We start from the raw sequence: 21,073 nt of genomic DNA, 5'->3' as shown, positions 1-21,073 counted from the left end.
CCTTAATATATTGAGCAAAGTTACAAATGAAAACCTTAAACAACTGCAAACTCGAGTCAAGAAGTAAACTCTTGAGTTAGAGTTTCAAAAAATAAACTGTATTCAACCGTTAAATTGTATCAAACCATTGTGAACCAACTTAAATCATGAATCATGTCAATGTCTCTGTCCAATAAAGTAAGTCCTTTTTGTCATCAAGGACAAACACAAAGGGTCAACAAACTCCCCCTTTGTCCTTGATGGCAAAACAAGCCATCATTGAATAAATTAACCTATACGCCCAATCTGAAAAATAAAATGTAACCACTATATGAATCATATAATGGTAGAAAAATGCCAGAAAAACAGAAATGATGAATCAATGTGATCAATGATGCTCATCTCCCCCTTTTTGTCTCAAGGACAAAGGGTAACAAGAAGAAATATGCTGAAACCAATAAAGTCAATGCTGCAGAATGTGACAAGAAGCAACAAATATCCAAGGGAAGCAACAAAATGCTGCTTTTGGAAAGCCAAGCCCCCCCTTAACCTGTGCAAGAAATTAAGCAACAACAGATTGCGAGATAACCCCCAATCGTTCCTTGAACCTTTCAAACACCTCCTTAGGCAATGCTTTAGTGAAAATGTCAGCTACTTGTGCTTGTGTAGGCACATACAGAACCTGAACTTCATTAGCTAACACTTTTTTTCGCTGAAAATGAAATTTAATGGCAATATGTTTGGTCCTGGAGTGCATCACAGGGTTCTTGGATAGATTGATGGCACTAGTATTGTCACAGAAAATAGAAATGGGCTTAGGAACTTGGATACCCATATCAAATAATTGTTGTGCCATCCACATAAGTTGAGTGCAACAAGAAGTGGCTACAATATATTCAGCCTCAACTATTTTTGATTAAGGGAAAACAGGTTTTGAAGGGACTTGAAACCTTTTACAAATCAAACCAAGGAAAGAACTTGACTGCTCAACAAAGAGGAGAGAGTCACAACTAAAAGGCAGAGAAGTCCACAAAGAGGGCCCTTAAGATTTACAACTGGCCTTGTGGGAACAAAGAGTCATATTTAGCCTCAACTGTTGATAAAGAGATTGATTCTTACTTTTTGTTGTGCCAAGCAACAAGACGATCACCAAGGTAAAATGCATCACTACTGGTGTTTCTTCTATCATCTAAACATCTAGCCCAATCAACATCAGTAAAAGCCATCAATGTAAAATCAGCATTGCGAGGATACCATGTAACCGAAAGTCAAGTGTACCTTGTATATACTTGAAAATTCATTTAATTGCATTTAAATTTGACTGTTTGGGGGCAGATTGAAATCTTGACACCATGCAAACAACTTGCATTAAATCTAGCCTAGAAGCTGTTAAGTATAGTAAGCTACCAATCATTGATCTGTATTCTGATTGATTAACATCAGGAGAATCATTAGATTTAGATAACTTACATCCTGTCATCATGAGGGTGCTAACTAGACAACAATCATCCATCTAAAACTTCTTTAGCATCTCTCTGGCATACTTGGTCTGTGATAAAAATATGCCTTGTTCAAGATGTGAAACTTGGAGACCAAGAAAAAATGTTAGTTCACCTAACATTGACATCTCAAATTCAGATTCCATAATCTTAGAAAATTTTCTTAGATAATTTATCATTGTTGCAACAAAAAATAATATCTACATAAACCTCAACCACAAGGATATCATCACCTTCAACCTTGAGATACAGATTGCTGTCAACACCACCTCTAGTGAAACCATTGGCTGTTAAATGTGCATCCAATTTGGAATACCAAGCTCTAGGAGCTTGTTTAAGATCATAGAGGGCCTTTTTCAACCTGTAGACAAAATCAGGATTGCCCTTTGACACAAAACCTTCAGGTTGTTCCATATAAACCTTTTCATCTAAGTAGCCATTCAAGAAAGCAGTTTTCACGTCCATTTGATAAACTTTGAAATTCTTAAAACATGAATAAGCCAAGAAAATTCTAATTGACTCAATACGAGCAACTGGAGCATAAGTTTCACCAAAATCTATACCTTCTTGTTGTGCATACCCTTTGCACACATAGCATGCTTTATTTCAAACCACTTTGCCACTTTCATCTAACTTTTCTCGGGAGATCCATTTGCCACCAATTATATTTTTATCATCAGGTCTTGGAACTAACTCCCAAGTTTTATTTTTCTCAATCTGGCTGATTTCTTCTTGCATAGCTTTCAACCAGCAATCATCATTTAAAGCATCATTAACAGTTTTAGGCTCAAATTCAGTTACCAAATAGAAGTGTTCAACAATTTGAGCTTGTTCTTCAACTTTGGCTTTTCTTCTGGTTAAGATCCCTACATCTTTATCCCCAATAATCAGATTTTGAGGATATCTCTTGGTAATAATCTTGGAGGGTGTAGTTAGAGGTGTTGCTGCTTTAGAACTTGATGCACTCTCCTGCTGAAAGTTATCTGCTCCAACGGATTTAGGAGATCGGTCAAGTGCTAATGTAGGCTCCTGAACATCCTACACATGATTATCATCTAGAAACACCACCTCATCAAATGTGACATTTATAGATTCAACAATCTTATTCAGCCTTATATTGAAGCATTTATAGGTTTTATTATGTGTAGAGTAGCCTAAAAAGATACCTTCATCATATTTAGATTGAAAATTGCCTAAATTTTCATCATCCTTTTTGATAAAACATTTACAGCCAAAATTTTTAGAGTATTTGATAGTGGCAGAATGACCATACCATAGCTCATATGGAGTGAAATTAAATTTTACTCTGATCTGCACCGTGTTTAAGATATAAACAGTTGTATAAACAACTTCTTTCCAGAATCTATCAGGTAACTTGGCTTCATCTAACATTGTTCTAGCCATTTCCTTTACAATTCTATTAATTCTTTTTTTCAACAACCCCATTTTGCTGGGGTGTCCTAGCAGCAACATACTGCTTTTTTATGCCATGATTTTCACAGTAATCAATGAACTCTTGAGAGGTAAACTCACCTCCTTTATCTGATCTCAAACATTTAAGTTTGAAATCTGATTCTTTCTCAACCATTTTACGAAAGATTTTGAATCTTTCAAAAGCCTCTGACTTGTGTTTGAGAAAAGTCACCCAAACCATTCTAGTGTAATCATCCACAAACAACATGAAGTATTTTTCACCATTGATAGATCTTGTCCTAGTAGGACCACATAGACCAGTGTGTACAAGTTGCAAAGGTTTAGTGGAAGAGTGTTCCTTTGATTTGAAACTCACCTTTGTTTGCTTGTCTTTTAGGCACCTTGAACAAACAACATTTTCTGGTTTACTTAGCACTGGTAAACCTCTTACATTTTGGTATTTACTGATTCTAACTAGATTATCAAAGTTTATGTGACCTAGACGTTTGTGCCACAACCAATTTTCTTCAAGTTGACCCATAAGACACATGCCCTCATGTCTTTCAGGATTAGAAGAGTCAAGAAGATTATATATATTGCCATGTGTTCTCAACCTGGTTGCAACTGTTTTACCGAACTTAGTTTTGATTGCACAACGTTGTGCGTTAAATGAAAAATTATATCCACTATCTCAGATTTGACTAACACTTAAAAGATTGTGTTTGAGACCTTCTACATAATACACATCATGAATAGGTGTATTATCATTGAAAAGCAAAGATCCTCTACCTTTTATTTGAATCCCTGAGTTATCACCAAATTTTACAAAACCACCAGCATAATCTTCAAGTTTTAAGAACTTGTCTTTATCCCTTGTGATGTGGTTAGAACAACCACTATCAACAACCCATAAGGTTTTCTTATTAGAAGGAAAAACAGTTTGAACAAGCATGGATTGTTCTATGTTCTGAACAAGTTTGGGTCTCCTAACCTTTTCTGTAGTAGGCTTATTTTGTTTGCATTGCTTGGAGGTATGACCAATAGTATTGCATTTGAAACACCTGATTGTATTAGGAAATCCAAAAAATGTTTGTGACCAAACCTTGGTGGTCTAGACATCATAAATTTGCATGTACTAACTTTGTGACCAAATTTGTTACAAAAGAAGCAATAACCATTGAAGAAAGAATTGAATCTAAAATTGTTCCATTTGTTTTCATATGCCTGCTTCTTACTAATAGTTGTCAGATTATGTCTTGTAGATTTTGAACATTCACCTGTGTCATCAAGTTGCTTTTGTTTTCCAAGCATATTATGCAAATGAATTGTTCTTTTATGCTCTTCCACTTGCTTTGTGAGAGAACCAACTTGTTGTTTGAGTGCTTGAGTCTCCTTTTCTTTATCAACAAGCACTGATTTGAGATTCTCTACAACTCTTTTAAAGTCATCTAGCTCAGTTTGCAAAGAGATAGTCAAATTACTTAAGCATTTTTCTTGAGAGGAAATATGTTTCTTGAGTCTTTTTATTTCTTAAAGGGCACAAAGTAGTTCACCTTCAAGGTTTATCTCACAGTTTTCTAGATCTGATCGACTGTTCATTTGACTACCAGATTTACTGCTTGAAGTTTTAGGTATATCAATTTCAGCCATGAATAACGTTTCACCCTCATCACCTAAAGAGTCATTTGACTCATCATCAAAGTCTTTTTTGTTGAATACACTCTTTTTCTTTTTGAAATTGTTAAAATTGAACTTCTTTTTAGGACTTAAGACTTTTTTCTTGTAATGTATTTCAGTTTGATCATCATCATTGTTTTGATCAGCATGAGGACACTGTGCAACAAAGAGACCAGCTTTGCCACTGTTAAAACATTTGAGAGGCAACTTGCTTCTATATTTCTTTTTGAGTTTTCTCACTAAGAGAGCCTCTATAGAATCACATAATTTAGATTCATTATCCACATCCTCTTTCTTGTCTGTTTTAAAAGAAGTCTCTTTCAATGATGAACTAGCATTGTCAACTTTGCTCGTTCTCATTTCAAAGGCTGTCAAAGTTCCTTGAAGATCATCTAATGTAAGCTTATTAAAGTTTTTCTTCTCTTCAAGGGCTGAAACTTTGGTTTCATATTTAGGCAATAAGGTTCTAATGACCTTCTTAACCACTGTGAATTCATCTACTTCTTCACCTAATCCTCTCATCCCATTAACAACTTCGTCAATTCTCAAAAAGTATTCAACTACCTTTTCATCATCTTTCATTTTCATTTCCTCAAATTGAGTTTTGAGGGTAAGTATTTCAGACTGTTTGACTTTTTCATTTCCTTGATAAATATTTTCAAGTTTTTCCCATATTTCATGAGCAGATTTACAATGCATGATCTTGACAAAGACATATTTAGTTAGACCACACAATATTGCATGTTTGGCTCTAGCATTCATTTCATATTGCTTTTTTGCATCAAGATTTGTAGGTATAGTAGCAGGTAGTGTGTACATACTACAAACAATATTCCAGACATCAAGATCTATTGATACTGATTTTCCAGAATACATAATCAGTTCCATTAAATAATAGAGCTCTAGTAACATAAGAACCCTCTTGAATATGTGACATAATGAATGACTTCCAAGAATAGGATCTATCCTAGGACATACCTACAACAGGACCCTATGCTTTGATACCACCTATTGGAAGTGGATTCACTCTGAGGGGGGGTGAATCAGAGTGATAGATTTTTGAAAAGATTAACAATAGTGCACAAAAGAACCTTGGCTTTAAATAAACTGAGAGATATTTAATAGAAGTGAGTATAAGACAATTCTGTAAGATCTGCAATATAAGGTCATTGACAACACATGTTAAAAGCATTATAGCATTGTTCCATTGGATTGTGAACAATCTAGTTTGAGCTTTTGTACAAAACTAGCTGTTCAACTTTGCATGAATAAACACAACAACACATTGACTATGAACATAATAAAACCGACTCAAAGTATGAGCATCACATTTGCATGAATAGAATGAAGGACAAAACATCACATGACACATATGTTTCCTGAGTGGAAAAACCATCATGGGGTATAAAAAACCACTTGAACGTACCTTCTTTATTCCAAATCAATCATCAACTGATTATAATGGTGGAGTTCAACTCAACACCTCAAACCAATCCTCTTAACAATTGCAAAGTCCGAGTTTGTAGTCACCAATTATCTTACAATTGCATTTTGCTTGCAATCCTAAAACCACAGTTGAATACAAAACAAGTTAAGATTTTCAATAATATCAATTTCAATATCCACTGTATGAAACCATACATTGCAATAAATTGTCTTTAACTGCAACACAGTTCTCTGTTATGAAAACTAGAGATGAATTCTCTTATTCAACTTTAAACAAATTTGAGATATAATAATAACCCTCAATGATGCTCTGCTCTCTTCTTTTTATCATCATCCTTTCAATGATGAAAATACCTTAATATATTGAGAAAAGTTACAAATGAAAACCTTAAACAAACTGCAAACTCAAGTCAAGAAGTAAACCCTCGAGTTAGAGTTTCAAAAAATAAACTGTATTCAACCATTAAACAGTATGATTTCTTTTTATTTACTATTCAAAGATAACTGATAAATGCTCAAATATTTTTCAATTGTCATATGAAAAAGCAAAACACTGCAAAGAAATACATCTTCCCTTAACTAATACAACAATGACCAAAAGAATATACCCTTTCAATTTTCGAATCAGAAAGGAAACTGAGTATTCAAAACTGAAATTAGTTACGTCTTTTGAAGATAGAAGAATTCCTTTTGCAAAATTGAAACAAGCTAACGTGTACTTTTAATTTTCTTGGCAATAATTTACCTTTTGAATAAGAAGAAAAACATGTATAGATATTACCTGTTCATGGTGGGAGATATCGGGTAAGAAATCCTTGAAAATCTGCAAACAACTCCACCAAACTCGGCCGAGAAAACCACCATTCGAATCTGTCATACCAGAAGTCCAACATACTCCAAACCCACATGGAGATTCCTCCAACAAACCTCCCTGTAACTGCCACAAAGAATACCATAGCGGCAGACTGCATGTAGGGTTTGATGAAAACAAACAAATTACCTTTGTTCTGCCCTATTCTTTCAATGTATCGTGCCCCAAACTAAAAATACAATGTACAATGGAATTCATTTCAAGTCCGAGCCACTAAAACCTCATGCCAAATGCCATCGAGCTATGTACACTTCATCAAAATGCCATGTCACCAGTATAAGTACGTTGACTGTGTATATCGAATGCCAAATGCCATGTACAGTACATGCCATGTTCGATACTTTAAGTGGGAATACCCACTAAAGAGTATGTCGGCTAGTGCTGTAGTTAGCACTATAAATATTAAACTTCATATGCCGACAAGTGCTTGTATAATGTGCTTAAAACAAATGACATATCCAATAAAAGCCGATAGCATAAAGTATGCTATATGAAGAAAGTGAAACCCGATAGCATTGCAATGCTATTTAAATATGACCCAAAGATGAATACAAATGGCACTTAGTGCTATGCAATACATATACCAAAATAAATCATGGTAAGTACCATACCAAGAATGCCAATGCACCAAGTGTGCAAAATATAAACCATGATGTACCTTTGTCTATCCAAGTGATAATTATGATATCAAAGACATATGCCAAGACACTATGCTGTCATTGATGAAACTATATTCCACATATTCACTGAAAAGTGCCAGGAATCCAAAAGACCAATGGAATACCAAACAGAGTAATACGTAACCAAGTATCCACTATGTGCAAAGTAATAGTGTATATGATCAACAATATATAAATGATGTCAATCATGATGAGACACACATATACCTGAACCAGTAGAACAAGTGCTCATGAATAGAGGTCAACCTGTGAACCAAGAAATCCAATGTACTTGTGAACCTATGAGTGAGAAAACTCTACACATACACTGAAATCATCTACTTCTAATCTCTCTCTCAAGAATAAGTGTGAGCACAAAGACTTACAACTCTTTCCAAGAGAATATTTACTCTAATTTATATTAATCTCCAATACTTGCAACACAAAGACTGCAAATCAATTTTGATTAAGCTCTCTAAGAAACACTTGCAAGAAAGATAATATGGAACACAAACTCAAGAATGTAGCACAAAGACTCAACACTTGAGTAATCTTCTTCTATTTATTTCAATTTTTCAATTTACACATAAAAGCTCAAAGACTTCTTTGCTACAAATTTGGTAGAGTTTTTGCTTGCTTTCAAAAAGATCTAAAAATTACAATAGACCCCCTCAAGTATTTATAGGAGAGGAGTCTTGAGAAAAAGGTGGGAGGATCCTAATTAACTTGAGAAATTCTCTCAATCACCAAGATTTATTCAATAACTAACTATGACTTATTCAAAATTACAAGTCCTATTCTAAATTGACTTGTAAATCGTCTACTTGTAATTACAAAAGTGCACGCAACGACTTGACTTGCAATTTATAAAATGTTTTTACAAGTAAACATGTCAAAAGAGAAAGTACAACTAAGAGATTACAATTCTGAAAATGCAACTAAGTGTTGAAAAACACTTAGGTTGCAGCATGTGTAGACATGAATCCTTCAAACTTCTGGATGATCATTTGTAGCTCATTATGATTTGGTTCATTGGTATTCTTTGCCATGATCATGGTTTTCACAATAACATCGCTGCAACGAAGGATTGTGGCATTATTCTTCTCAAAGGAAGACTGTATTTCTTGTAAGAAGACTTGGTATGTAACCAAAGCTTGAATAGATGCAATTGAAAATGGTTCACTCTTCCACTCATGATGAATATTCAACTATAGATCTGAGAGAACCCTTTCTTCTGATAATAATTCTCCATTCTGATTCATGATATTACAAGAAGCTTTCTCACAACGAGAAATAATATCCTAAAATACTTCCACTCGCAGTCTCATGGCATCATCAATGTCTTCAACAAGTGACTTGAGAACAATGACTTTGTTCTCCAAGAGCTCCTGGCATTGTAGATACACAACCCTAGAAGGAATAACCTAATGTTCTAGAAGAACACTCAACTTTTGTTGGAGAATCTTGAGCCATGTTGTCAAGCTATTTTCTACCTTTTCCAAGTGTCAGAAACCTGGTTCAATTGTTCCTCAATGGTCTTCAATTTGACCATCATTTGAAAAACTTCCCTCAAGACCTGTGCACATAAATTATGAAGCTGATCTACCGAAGTGTCCAATGCTTGTACCTTTTGAGTAGCTCTTTCAACTCCTTGAATTGATTCTTGTGGACCACAAGAACTTGAAGGATTGCGCCCTTCACTAGCGGATTTGGTGATCTTTTGAACAACTGCAACAAGTTGCCTATTCTCCTCTTCGAGCTTGTACTTCTTGGCTAGAAGCTCATCATATCGTTGTACTAGTGAAGCTACAGACTACTGGGCATCATGCTTGACTACTTCATGTGTTTTCTTACCCAAATCTACCCTTATGACCCTGTAAACAACAACTTGCATCTCATCATGTGGCTTGTCTACAAGAGGTTCAACAATTTCAACCACCTTCATCTTGTTGCTGTCAACTATTACCCTTGAGATTGTCTTGGCTCTTTTAGCAATCTTCGGCCTAGATTGCTTAAGCTGCTGATAATCAAAGACATTGAGAGAAATTTCTTGCTTCTTTCTCTTGGGAGTGAAATAACCGAGCCATGGAGGAAAAGCCATTAGCTCTCCTTCAGTAGCAGCTGAAAGCAGAGGAGAAGCAGTTTCTGTTTGAACAACCGTGGTCATCCTGGGGGAAGTATCTGTCTGGATGGAAACCATGGATTTCTTGGTGACCAAAGGACATGAAGATTGTCTCATAAACTCCTCAAAACCGAAAGTAGAGGTATCAATTTCTGACAAATGAATACATGTAGAAGTATCCTCGAAGATTTCCAACAAACTCTCTTGTTGATAATCAAGAGGTGGCTCAACTACTGAAATGAGAATGGCGTTCTGAGGAGACTCATCCACTACTATAGGAACATCATGAATAGTGGAACAAGCATCCACATATGTGTCAAGAGGAGATAAAGGTAGCTCCATGGGGATTGAGGAAGGGACCTCATGAGGTGACTCCGAAGTTGGTGACTTAGGAGCATCATCTGAATGTTGTTCTTCCTCTAGATTTTCAGGATCAATCACATGAATAAGAAGCTGGGATTTTTCCTTCCCATGAACTGTCTCCTCCTCAAGACGAAGTACCATTGCCTGACTCACCCGCAAATTGATTCTAGTGCCTGAAGATGATGCACTTTCCTTGTTATCTATCTAAATCTCGGACTAGCGACCAAGGGGTCCTGTAGAGTCATCTTCCTTACCAATTTTGATTTTGATAAGTTTAACACCATTACCTTTGAGCCAAATGTTGGTGTTAACTAGGATAAGCTGAAATCTCTCAAGAATGGATGTGCATTCTTTGTGTGACATCCAACTCTCATGTATGTGAAAGTCGAGAACTGAAGGAACAAATAGCCATACTCATTCACCTTCTCCCATGCTTCGTTTGGCACTCTTCTATTTTTTAGTGTCGTGTCAAATTGACACATAATATAACCAAAGAATGCATCCTGAACCCTCATGTAATGCAATCTACTGGGTCTCAGAGGCAGCTGATCATAGTACTCCCACATAGGTATAAGCGAGCGATCACCCTTGGTAGAAAGACCAGGGAAGTGTCTAAGTGATGCTGCTAGACACACAAGATATGAGTTCATATAGCTGCAAGTTGTTCACACAAAGCATCACTGATGATTTCACCCCATGAGATGTGATGGGATTGCCATATAAACATGATAAATTGATACATCTAGGGTTCAAAAACATTAGAATGCTCTAGACCTAACATCCTGCTGAGGAGAGTAATGTTATCTCTAATTTCCTACTTGAAGTCGCAACGGTATAACTTAGCCCACCTTGTGAAAGTGGCTCGTGGCTCATGGATCCACCTGTTAATGTGGCATTTGCAATCCTTTTCCCTCTTGACATAATAATCAACTGCACTATCTTTGGAAATTTCCATATACACAAGTGCTGGCGGTTTTCTTAAAACTTTTTCAATATTATCCGCATCAAGATGGATTTTGCCTCCCCATCATCATTTCTGATAGTTCTTGTCTCTTTATCAAAATGGTGATCACAAGCAATAACGAACTAGGGTTCTAGGACAACCATTGGAAAAGAAGAAGCATGGTGAATGTGACTCTCCAACAATCGTTGCATATTACTATCCTGCAAATCCTCCACCCCTTTGATGAAATTTGACATGTCAACATGCCTTATTTCCGTATCATTGATATGATCCATAGGAGAGGAAACTTGTGAAGGGGAGACCTAATTCTGGTACTTATCAAATTTGTATTTCATCTTCTTGTGAAGGGAAGATGATGGTAAATCTGATATTGAAGAATAACATGGTATGATGCGATGAAGACTTAAAAGTGTCAAAGCAACATCAAGATCGGCTACAACTAGCATCTTTCTTCTTCAAATGGGAAAAATCCTATCTCTTGCACTTCACAACTTTGTGAGAGGAACATGAGAAATAAATAGGGATGCTTGGAACTTGGCTTTTGACCAATTTTGGATCTTGGGGAACATTTTACAAGTATACAAGTGGGGAAGAACAAACGTGTAATAGGGCTTTTGAAACCCGAATGCAAGTATACTTATAAAAATGAGAATGAAGTAGTGAGTGAAAATTGAATTTTTGACATGTGGGAAATCATGGGAGTGGAATGTATGGATGATGGCAATGAATATGCGTGAAATTGAAAAGGTTTTGGGAAGATCATCTTTATAAAAATGGGAAGAACTTTGAACTTGTAATCAAGTTTTAAAAACCCGATTTTGAAAGGATGAGCATTTTCCAACTTTGAAATTATAAATTTCAACAAAAATATGGTTAAGATTTTTCAACCAAAGGGGTAGATCAACTATTTTCATCTCACTTGCAATCGGGTTTTTAAATCTCGAATGCAAGCAAAGAGGGAAAATGGGAAAAGACAATGCAATTCACAAATTTCTTTGCAAACTTGGAACAAAGGGGAAAATCTCTCACAAAAACCGATTTTAGGCAAGAGCAAAAGAAAACTAAGATACATACAACTTGATCAAGGAAACTAAAACAAACTAAAACAAGAAAAGAAAGAAAGAACAAGAGAAGAAAGCGTACCTTGATCAACAAAAACAACCTCCCAAGAACAAGAAGCAATCCTTGAAAGAAGATATTGAATCTCTTTAAATAGTCAAAGAAAAAGATTAAAACCCTAGCAACGTTTTTAAGAAAACTCCATATGGAGCAAAACACCTATCAAATGCGTGAAGAATCGGTCAAATGATGCTTCCAACCTCCACGCCTAAGCAAGACAAGCCAAAATGACTTAGGAGAATCAAGATTCGTGACACTTGATGAAGTAAATCGTGACATTTCATGAAACACGTGTTTGCTATTTGAATGCCTTTGAACCAACAAAAACGTCTTCCAAATGGTACAAAAAGAGTTTGAAGATGCATGAAAATAGATATGAAACCAAAACGCCTTCCTTCTGCTTGAAATTCTCCACAAAAATCATTGGAATCTTTCAACAAATCCAACTTCTATAGCTGGTTGGGTTCTTGGGGAAGGGCAACAAGTTTAAAATTGCGAGGAACATATGAAATCAGGTTTCTAAAACCCATTTGCAAGATTAAAAATGTTCACTTTTCATGCATTAAGGAAAAATTGGGTGTGTGAGAGCAAACTACAAGTTTAAAATACATGTAAAAGGGAAATAAAACTCCCCTTACAAGTTTTAAACAACTCAACAAAAGACTAGTAAAGGGAAAATAAATTTTTTTTTACAAGTCACAAAAATAACTTGAAAATAAAACTTGTAATAGGAAAATAAAATCCCTATTACAACTTGTGACTTTATAAAACTTGTAATGGAGGAGAAAAATCCTTACCATAACTTAAAATCACTTAAGTGAAACTTTCAAAATAAATTACAAGTTTTATTTTAACTTTACAATTTAAAGTTCACTTGTAGTATGTTCAAAAAGTTCCTACAATGACTAAAAAGACAAAAAGCAACAAGGGGGATATAAAAAATAAGTTACAAGTTAAAAATTTACATAAAGTGCACTCGTAATTAACTTAAAATTTCCCTACAACACTAAAAGAAAGGAAAAATAAAACTTGCAACTTAAGGAAAATTTCCCACCTGCAGTCAAGGAGAAAAAAACCCGAAATTGAAAGAAAAACAAAGCAAACAAACTCAAAACGTGGTTTGAGGATGGACTGAGGATTAGTCCAGTCAAGGGGTAGAGAAAATTCTACCTCGGCAAGCATGCCATAGAATTAAATTTTAATTTTTTGACAAAAATTTCACTGTAATAGTCCACATTTTTGAAAATAAAAATGATGATAACAGTTGACTCTGACTGGGGAATTCTTTCATTTATCCTTCAAGATTGTGAAAGAAAAGAAACCAAATCTCTAAGTGCCTTCCTCTTATCCATTGGGCCACAAAGTCAATCAACACAAAAATAAACAAAAAGACAAAAGACCAAAAAAAGAAGAAAAAGACCTGAACATTATTTATGAGAGATTACCTCGAACTTTTATTCAGAGCAATGCTTCAAATGCTGGCCATTATAGGGCAACGCAAATGGTGTACCATCACGATAAGCCAATATAAAACTATCTTATCCAGCAATACGATGAATAGTGAAAGGTCCTCGCCAAAGAGAATCAAATTTTCCATGTAAACCTTTCGGTTCCCTTCGCTTATCCCAAAGCAACACACAATCACCAACTCGGAATTCTCTTTGCTTTGGTTTTTTGACTTGTTGCTAGTGCTGAGCAATCCAGTCTACCACTTGTGTTCTTTTTTCTTCCAGTTGAGAAAGATACATGATTCTTTTGTCTAAAGCATTCTCAAAAGTTTCATCTTCAATTGCTTTAGTCAATTTTAGAGCTGGAAGTTTCAAGGTGATGAGCATTTCTATATTTATCCCATAAAGAAGCTGGAATGGTGACATGCCAATAACTCTTTTGGGTGTAATTCTATCTGCCCATAAAGCATCATAAAGAGCCTTATGCCAAGACCTTTGATTCTCTTCCACAAGCTTGCGAATGATAGTAATCAGGTTCTTGTTACTTGATTCCACCCGACCATTACTTTTAGGGTAATAATCAGATGAATGAGTTAAGAAAATACCATATCCAAAACAAAATTGTGTGATCTTAGAGGAGGAAAATGTAGTTGCATTATCAGTCACGATTTTGTGTGGAACACCAAATCTGGAAATGATGTTCTCCTTGAGAAATTTGCATACTATTTCAGAAGTAGCATGCTTTATTGGTACTGCCTCCACCCACTTGGTGAAGTAATCTGTAGCAGTGAGGACATATGAATGACCTACACTTGAAGAAGGGTTGATAACACCAATGAAATCATTTTCCCATTGCCGGAAAGCTTCCTCAACAATCACTGGTCTTAACGGTAATGCTGCAAGTTTCTGTTTGCCCACAAACTGTTGGCAATGTACACATTTATGCACCCATCTAAAAGCATCTTGAAAGAGCGTAGGCCAATAGTACTTAGCTCTCAAAATTTTGTGAGCAGTCACTGCTGTGGAAAAATGACCACCACATGCTTGATCATGAAAAGATTCTAACAATTTGACTTGTTGCGCTTTATCAACACAACGGAGGAAAGTACCATCAACTTCTCTCTTATACAAACCAGTATCCCATAGTACAAAGTTCATAGCCTTTAGCTTAATGCTCCTCTTTTCCTTGAATGACAAATGTCACGGACATTCACCATAGGTCAAGAAAAATGCTATATTAGAGTACCATTCATCAGTAGTACTTGTTAGACAATTCAAATAACTGGAAGACAACTGAGAGGGGGGGTGAATTAGTTGTCACCAGATTACAAGAACCTTAAGCAATTAAAACTTTAATACTGGAACCCAAAAGATTAATACTGGAATGCACAACCAAATACCAAAATAGCAGATAAACCAATTAAGCATAAACAACAATCAGAGAATAAATACCATCCATATGACACCAAGATTTGTATGTGGAAAACCCGGTAAAGGAAAAAACCATGGTGGGAAGCCTACCCACAATTAGATAATACTTCTGCAGTAAGTATGTGAATTACAATTGAGGGGCCTGCACTTGCAGGAAGGCCAACAACCTAGAGCGCACTGCTCATCACAAAAGGAGTCTCATTGACTACATAGAAATCCAAACTACAATACAGAGAAATGAATGAACTGCAAAGATAGCATCTCCTATGCCCGAGTATAGTTTCGGTTAAGCTAAATATCAGAGGACTAAATCCTCTTACATAAACCCAACTCGATCACCAATGATCGATCAGATCCTCTGCCTGAATGATTATTACATTATTTACTCATTACATCCATATCCCATTCCCATGATTGATCTACAATGAGATCTTACATCATATATATACAAACACTCGACCATAAACAATAAGGTCAACCAGTAGACAACAAACCAATTACATAATTACAAAACATATCGGCCAGAGATCAAACAAATACTATCCAACCCATAAGACATCCCAGAAACACATCGAGAGATCCAATCCACACGTTACATTAAGTTGATCCATAACCTAGATAAACTGAGACCCAATTTAGTCCACACACGCTAAAGCAATGATCCCAATCCACCAAGTCTCGAACAAGATCACCATCAACATCTTGAATCTCCACTAGAAGCTGCACCAACACCACTTATGCATATCATCAAAGATCTTCATCAAAGCTCTGCTGGTGAAACCCTCGTCGGAACCACAAACTAAGCTTGCCAATAAAATAGGATAGCATTCGATCACCAGATCAAAACCAACTGACTGAACATGAATTTGAGTAGCATGAATAAGCGTATTTCATAATCCAAACATACTGGAGCATACTAGATCATGCCAGATCCAATCCAACCATAAACCAAACAACCTACCGGGACCAGAAGGATACCGATAAAGAAGCCAAAACAACTAGTGTTGACATCAATCACAAAACATCAATGCAACACATAATGAATTCCTCCAAATGGCCAACAATCTCCCCCTTTGGCATTGATGACAACACTAGATGTGAAAAACATCCAAGTGCCAAGAAATGCCAAACAAGTCTCCCCCAATGGAAGACAACCAATAATCTCCCACACAAAGATATAGCAATGAAGTTCTGAAACAAAAACCAAACTCTCCCTGTGAATGATATCTTTGTAAAGCTCTGATTTTCACATATATCTCTCCCCCTTTGACATCAATGCCAGAAATATGACAAAAATATCAAAGCAAAAATAAAAACCACTGAATCACAAAGTTAACTACCCCCCCTGAGCAGTAGCATCCAGATTGAATAATATCTCTGCTAATGCATACCAAACTAATGTCAAAAAACATCAATCAATTCTCTGCCGGAGGGGCAAAAACCCCTAATCTGTTTCTCAGGTACTCAAATGATTCTTTAGGAAAAGGTTTAGTGAAAATGTCTACAATCGGCTCTTTAGTGTTCACATAAATAAGTCTAACTTCATTTTCTTCCACCTTCTCCTTCAAAAAGTCATACTTGATAGATATGTGCTTTGTCTTAGAGTGAAATACTGGATTCTTTGATATGTCAATAGTAGCAGATTTATCACAGTGAATAACTACCGGTCCAATGCAATGCACTTTAATATCCTTCAACATGTGCTTCATCCATAGAACTTGTGTACAGTTAGTAGCAACAACAACATACTCAACTTCAACAGTAGATAAAGAGGTACATTATTGTTTCTTGCTGATCCATGAAACCAACTTCTTTCCAAGAAAGAGAACTCCACCGGAAGTACTTTTCTGGTCATCAACATCTCCTGCCCAATCAACATCTGTATATGCACATAAAGTAAAGTCATCATCCTTAGGGTACTACAAACCATATTCAAAAGTACCTTGCAAATATCTAAAAATTCTTTTCACCACACTCTCATGATTTTCTCTAGGATCACTCTGATATCTTGATGCAATACAAACAATATTCATTATGTCAGGCCTAGTCTGAGTCAAATATAGAAGACCTCCAATCATAGACTTGTATCTAGTAGGATTTATCGGTGCAGATTCATGTTTCCTTGTCATTTTCTCACTTGTAACCATAAGAGTACTTACCGGTTTAGAGTCTTCCATACCGAATTTCTTCAATAATTCCCTAGCATACTTAGTTTGACAGATGAAAATACCTTTATCATTCTGAGCAATCTGCAAACCTAAGAAAAATTTCATTTCCCCAATCATAGACATTTCAAATTCTTTCTCCATATTTTTAGAAAATTTCATGCACAATTTATCTTTACCTCCAAAATAAATGTCATCAACAAATACCTCAACAATCAGCGTATCATCATCAATGACCTTATAATATAGATTGCTATCAACATTACCTTTAATAAAACCAAGCTTCAAAAATATTTATCCAACCTTGCATACCAAGCTCTAGGTGCCTGTTTTAATCCATATAAAGCTTTCCTTAACCCGTAAACTATGTTTTTATCACCTGAAAGTGAAAAACCATCATATTTCTCAATATAAACTTTCTCATCAAGATCCCCATTCAAAAATCCACACTTAACATCCATCTGATAAACCTTGTAGTTCTTATGTGCAACATAGGCAAGAAATAATCTTACAACTTCAATCCTAGCTACACGTGCAAAAGTTTCTCCATAATCAATTCATTCCTTCTAAGAATATCCTTTACAAACCAATCTAGCCATATTCCTTACAACTTGACCATCTTCATTCAATTTATTCCTGAAAAACTCATTTAGTTCCAATAACATTCTTATTTTTTAGGTCGGGGAACTAAAGTCTATGTTTTATTCTTCTCAATCTGATCTAATTCTTCTTCCATAGCTTTCAACCAACATTTATCTTTACATGCTTCAATTACTGATACCAGTTCAATTTGAGAAATTAAACATACCTCATTAGATGCCAATCTTCTTCTTGTCATCACTCCATTGTTCTTATCCCCAATGATCTGATCTTTTGAATGATTCAATCTCACATACCTAGGAGTTTTCTGAATCTCTGTTCCTCTTCCTAGTTCTTCAGTTACTGATGAATATTCTGATACTGTTAGAGTAACTGGTTCAACATTTTGTTCTGGTAAAGGTGTTACCGGTTCAGTTATGATCATTTTCACTGTCGGTTCTTGCTTATAAACTCCGATTTGACTTCTATTCAGCTCATCCACCTTGACATTAGCACTCTCCATAATTCTCTGTAATCTCTTGATATAACATCTATATGCTTTGCTTTCATTTGAATAACCAAGAAATATGCCTTCATCACATCTAGGACCAAATTTGCCAATGATATCATCTCTCTTGATATAACATTTACTACCAAAGATTCTGAAATACTTAACTGTAGGTGTATTGCCAAACCATAATTCGTAAGGTGTCTTACTGGTTTCTCCTTTGATATGTACTCTATTGAATGTATAGACTGTTGTGCTCACTGCTTCTCTCTAGTAGATATGAGGTAGACTAGCTTCCATCATCATTGTTCTAGCAACATCCAAGATAGCTCTTTTCTTCCTTTCCACAACTCCATTTTGCTGAGGTGTCCGGGGAGCAGAAAATTGTCTCCTTATACCATGATTCTCACAAAAGTTATTAAACTCACCGGATGTGAATTCTCCACCATGATCCGACCTTAAACATTTAATCTTCAATCCTATCTTAGTTTCCACTTTAGCTTTAAAGATTTTAAACTTTTCAAAAGCCTCAGATTTCTCCTTTAGAAAAGTAACCCACATCATTCTAGAATAATCATCAATGATTAGCATGAAATATCTATCACCTTGAAAATTTTTAACTCTAGTAGGGCCACACAAATCAGTATGAATACGATCAAGAACATCATTAGATTTATCTTGTATACTCTTAAAAGCACATCTGACCTGTTTTCCCATTCAACATTCTTTACATACCGGATTATAGGGCTTCATAATCTTAGGTATATCTCTAACTACCTTAGTTGAATTGATCTTAACAATGCAATCAAAATTCACATGACATAGCCTTTTATGCCATATCCAACTCTCAGCAATTTGTGCAATCAAACATGTCTTCTCATCGGAATTCAAATTAAATATATTACCTTTTGTCTGTGTACTGGTTGCAATCTCCAAACCAGATCTATTAATGATTTTACATTTTCCATCCTTGAACTGTAATTGAAATCCCTTATCCACCAATTGTCCTACACTCAAAAGATTATTCCTCAAACCTTCAACATAATAAACATTATCAGTATTGTGCTTACCATCCAATGATATAGTTCCTTCTCCTTTGATCATACATGTTTTGTCATCTCCAAATCTAACCAAACCGCCATCAAATTCTTGCAAAGATAGAAACTTCTTTTTATCTCCAGTCATATGATGTGAACATCCACCGTCAATTACCCATTCATCCTTATCTTCAATTTTAGCAGCAAGTGCCTTCTCTTTAGGTACATTCTCTTCTAGTGCCCGAACATCTTCCTTGATAGCCAGGAACACCCATTACTTTCCATTATCGGAACCACTACTAGAGTCTTGTGCCAGTTCATCATCATAATCAGTCACACCTTCCTCATCCGCTATGTAGCATGATTTATCTCTATTTTTCCTGTACTTATACTTGTTCTGATATCCCGAGTTAGGCTTAAAAGATCTTCTAACTATCTCTTAAAATTTTGAATTACTTTCAGGACATCTAGATGCAAAAAGACCTATCTTATTACATGCAAAACATTTAAAAGGTGCTTTTCCTTCATACTTACTTCCTACCGATCCTTTAGGTACTCTTCTAGCAAATAGGGCTTCAAGTTGCTCAAATTCTTCTTCTCTCTTCATATCATCCAATTCGTTTGCATATAAAGCTTTCCAATCTTGCTTGCCAGTTGATGATGCAAATGCATGAAAAGCAGGTTCAAACTTCACAGCTCCAGAAGGTCCAATTTCTTCAAGCTCAAAAGAAGATAATTTCCCAACCAAGGTATCTCTATTGACAAAATTATTAGCCATTTTTCTTAATTCATTAATTGCAGTAACCTTCATCTTGTAAGCTGGTGGTAAAGCTCTCAGAACTTTAGAAACTATTTCATCTTCACTCAGAGTTCCACCACAACATTGAATTCTCATAACAATCTCATTTACCCTTTCCATGAATGCAGTAATCCTTTCATCTTTTTTCATCTTCAAGTTTTCATATCTCACCTGATAACCATCAAGTTTAGCAATCTTCACAGTAGGGTCACCTTCATTAAGAGTCTCCAACTTGTCCCATATAGCCTTTGCAGATGATTTGTCAGTTAATCCCATTATTTGCTGATCAAAAAGTGCACATAGGAGGGCTTCTCTTGCTCTACAATCATTCTCAAGCTCCTTATCCAAGTTTGCCAGAGGAGGATTGCCAGATGCTAGATTATGAGGTGTAACACCATTCTCTGTGATCTCCCAAATCCTTGCCAAGACATCTCAGATGAGTCTCCACCCGAATCTTCCATACTTTGTAATTTGTTCCATCAAGCCTAGGAATATCTCTCTGAAAGATATCTCCAGATGAACTAGATGAACTTGAACTATTAGTTGCCATAGGATCTTCCTTAAGCGGTTAAGCTTCTACAGAGAGGGCCAGAGATTTGATACTAATTGTTAGACATTTCAAATAACCAGAAGACAACTGAGAGGGGGGGGGGGGGGGTGAATCATTTGTCACTAGATTACAAGAACCTTAAGCAATTAAAACTTTAATACCAGAAGAACCTTAAGCAATTAAAACTTTAATACCAGAACCCAAAAGATTAATATCAGAATGCATAAAACAAATACCAAAATAATTGATAAACCAATTAAGCATAAACAACAATCAAAGAATAAATACCATCCATATGACACCAAGATTTGTACATGGAAAACCCGGTAAAGGGAAAAACCACAGTGGGAAGCCTACCAACAGTCAGATAATACTTTTGCAGTAAGTATGTGAATTACAATTGAGGGGCTTGCACTTGCAGGAAGGCTTACATCCTAGAGCGCA

The sequence above is a fragment of the Cryptomeria japonica genome, chromosome 5, assembly GCF_030272615.1.
Source record: "Cryptomeria japonica chromosome 5, Sugi_1.0, whole genome shotgun sequence".
Classification (NCBI taxonomy): domain Eukaryota; kingdom Viridiplantae; phylum Streptophyta; class Pinopsida; order Cupressales; family Cupressaceae; genus Cryptomeria; species Cryptomeria japonica.
This window is presented reverse-complemented; position numbering follows the sequence as displayed.